At 41.1% G+C, this 3,325-nt stretch overlaps 1 pseudogene across 1 annotated transcript; it reads right to left on the bottom strand.

Moving 5' to 3' along the window:
• Window positions 1-1,561: 1,561 nt before the first annotated feature.
• LOC147612905 (putative carboxylesterase 18 pseudogene) lies at window positions 1,562-2,692 on the bottom strand (annotated as a pseudogene). Its single transcript, XR_015263323.1, has one exon. The product of XR_015263323.1 is annotated as a putative carboxylesterase 18 pseudogene (transcript).
• Between the last annotated feature and the right edge of the window lie 633 nt (window positions 2,693-3,325).

Genomic DNA, 3,325 nt, shown 5'->3' with positions numbered 1-3,325 from the left:
CATCATTCAAAATGCTACTAAAATTAATAAATTGATCAGTAGCTTTGATTTTGTAAGAAAGTCTAGTAGCTAGAATTGACAAAGGTTTTCCATTCTTAGCATATTGGAATTAATGGATATTTTATTTAAATTCAAAGAGAAATTTTAGATAAATTTATTTTATGCATGAGAAATATTTAAATGATAAAAGAGGAATTCCCATGATATTTGGAATTCAATCATTTAAATAGTAAAAGTGAAATTCTTAGCATATTGGAATTAATGGATGTTTTATTTAAATTCAAAGAGAAATTTTAGATAAATTTATTTTATGCATGAGAAATATCTAAATGATAAAAGAGGAATTCCCATGACATTTGGAATTCAATCATTTAAATAGTAAAAGTGAAATTCTTTGCATATTGAAATTAATGGATATTTTATTTTAGATAAATTTATTTTATACATTGTTTAATTTTTCCTTAATAGATACATCCCAGAAAATAAGGTTGTAACCTGCTATTGATGGCAATGTGATTGAGGTTGAAAGTTGTTGCAATGGTAGAGAGAGAGAGAGAGAGAGAGAGAGAGAGAGAGAGAGAGAGAGCGCATGTCATCTGGTACACAAGCAAACTGCACTTTATAACTCAACTAAGGCATTCTAAAAGCAATATTTAGAAATCAAATTTTGAAAGAGACAACAATATATGGGTTAAACATAGTCAAATAAAGCTTGAGATATATGACATGTACAAACTTTGCTTCCTGTATTGTGCCTAAAATTTTCCTTACATAAATAAGAGTGACTTGGAAGATTTGTATAGGCATTCTAGTTTCATGTTTTTTTTGGGGAACAATAGTTATTTATAATAATATTAACAAACTTGGCATCCCTTTACAAAAAGTCATCCTACATCCCTTCTCTTAGATACATGAGATTTTGAAGCTAGTAGACCCCTCAAACATTCAAAGATCTTCCAATTCACTATTAAGTAATCTGCATATGAGGTCTCATCTTTCATCTTCCCAAACAAAGGAATATTGTCCCCATGAGATGTGATACCCTAGCTGCATACAAGCAGTCATCATGGCTTCAGAAGTGCAACCCTTAGGAGATTGCTTCTCTAAGACCTCTCCACTCGACCGGATCTTCATAACTAGTCTAGTTCCCAAAGGGTTCTCAATAAAAGGCACAAAAGTATAGACAGGCTTCTTCTCTACAAACAACTTGTGGTGAGCTTCCACACATATCTAGGTCATAACAATAAATACCTTAAGGCTTAAATGTTAAATGTCTTGACTCCATCAATTGTGGTTCAACTTTCTAGTTAGTCAAATAGGTAGCAATAGTATTAGGGAAAAAATAGCTTCTCTTTTGTTATGAGGTGGCGTTATACAAACTTTTCCAACATAAAATCTCTCTCCCTCTCTCAACAATGGCTAGACAAGGTTTTTTTAAAATTGTCTTGATAAATAAATACTAGGTACCACACACCAATTTTAAGAGAGAAGCACGAGAGGCAGTACGATTTTTTCAGAAAAAAGAGTAGCGTACGTTCATGCCGCTCACGGGGTCATGACAAAAGGTGAATAGTGCATTGCATTGTAAATACAATACAATTCATAATACAATGGAGCTCTATCAAGTTCCGGATAGACAGGAGTTGACGAACTGCTCTAAGTCTCTGTGGAACATGGCCGTTAATTTAAGCTGCGGGAAAACGTGGAAGCAATGGATGCCACCCTTGTAAAAACGCAGCTGCACAGGCTTGCCCATGCGCTTCAATGCCTGCGCATAGCGGACCTGCCAGTCCTTCAGGCAGTCGTATTCTCCCACCGTCACCAGAAACGACGCGAGGGGGAGGCCGGACAGATCGGGGGCGATAGGCCCGGACACGTGGGCGGCCGGGTGGTCTCTGGTGGCGCCCGGCGGCAGGAATTCCTTCCAGGCCAAGTCGCACATGGTGTAGTTGAGCATGGGGGCGTTGACGAGGCGGAGCTCGGCGGGGGTGCGCTCTTCGCCGCCGAAGAAAGGGAAAAGAACCAGGTTGCCGATTACCTTGAGGCGGAGGGCGGAATCCGAAGCGGCGCGGCACGCCACGTGGTGGACGATGTTGGCGCCGGCGCTCTCTCCAACAAGAAAGCATTTGGAGAAGTCTGCAATAGGAGGAGATTCTCGCTGCAGCCACAGCAACGCCGCGTAGCAGTCGTCGTAGGCGGCTGGGTGCCTGTGCTCGGGCGTCTTCCGGTAGTCGACAGAGATCACCAGAGCCCCGAAGGTCTTGCATAGATACCTTCCAAACGAGTCGCTGAAGGGGGAGTTGGCTGAGAACATGGTGAAGCCGCCTCCGTGGAAGTAGAACATGACGGGCAATTTCTGTTGCCGCTCTTCTTCAGGAGTGAAGAGCCTGACCCACACGCCCGTGTTGTCGTCGATCACCACGTCCATCGCCGATACCCCGCCCTCCACCTTTGCGGACACCCTCCTGTCCAGGAGCTTCTGCATCCACCGGTTAATCGAGCCGTCCTTCTGCACCACCAGCCAGCTCCTAAGATTCAACATAAACCTCAGCATCAAGGGGAACTCCATAGCCGAAGTCTCTACAGAGAAGTCGTCATCCAGCTCCATGGCCGGTATTTTCTAGGTCAGTCGGGGGAGGGAGAGAGAGAGAGAGAGATAGCAGGGGAAGGGGAGTCTGTCTAAATTAAGGAGGCTTGCTTTTGTTTTTTTTATAGTTGACTCAAGGGAAAAAAAATATGCAAAGAAAATGCAAAGCATTATGTGTGCTACCTTTTCGGTTAACCTCTTCACGCCAACTTGCACCTTCTCTCTCTCTCCTAACTTGCAGCTAAGTTGGAAACGGACAAGCATGTTGGTATTTATATATTGGTAAAAAAGGTCGTTAATTATCTACCTTATACGCTACATCTTTTATAGATTGATTAAACTAACTAGTTTGAAATTAAAAGAGTAACACACATCCATACTCCAACCAGCATGTTGGCCATATTGTATAGAAATGTTAATTAACCATGCTAGCACTACACATTGATGTTCTTCAATCCTTGTAATGCTAAGCCAAATTAATAGCAAGATTTTTATTGTTTAAGTGAGATTTTTTTTTGACAACGTGCTCAAACTTGAATGAATAAAAAAGCGAGAGCAAACCATTTAGGTAGTTTGTTTTCACTATGAACCAAAGTTCCATTTTGTTGCATACTACTTAAATTCTTATAATGAGTAGGAAATGTAGTGTAAACCTTTCAACCAAGTCATTAGTTGGGTCGGTAGTCGAGTAAGAGTCGAGACAACTAATACGGGCGCTCGACTACTATCGAGTATGTA

Source organism: Cibotium barometz, chromosome 44 (genome assembly GCF_041138505.1).
Source record: "Cibotium barometz isolate CiBa-2024 chromosome 44, ASM4113850v1, whole genome shotgun sequence".
Lineage (NCBI taxonomy): Eukaryota > Viridiplantae > Streptophyta > Polypodiopsida > Cyatheales > Cibotiaceae > Cibotium > Cibotium barometz.
This window is presented reverse-complemented; position numbering and strand designations above follow the sequence as displayed.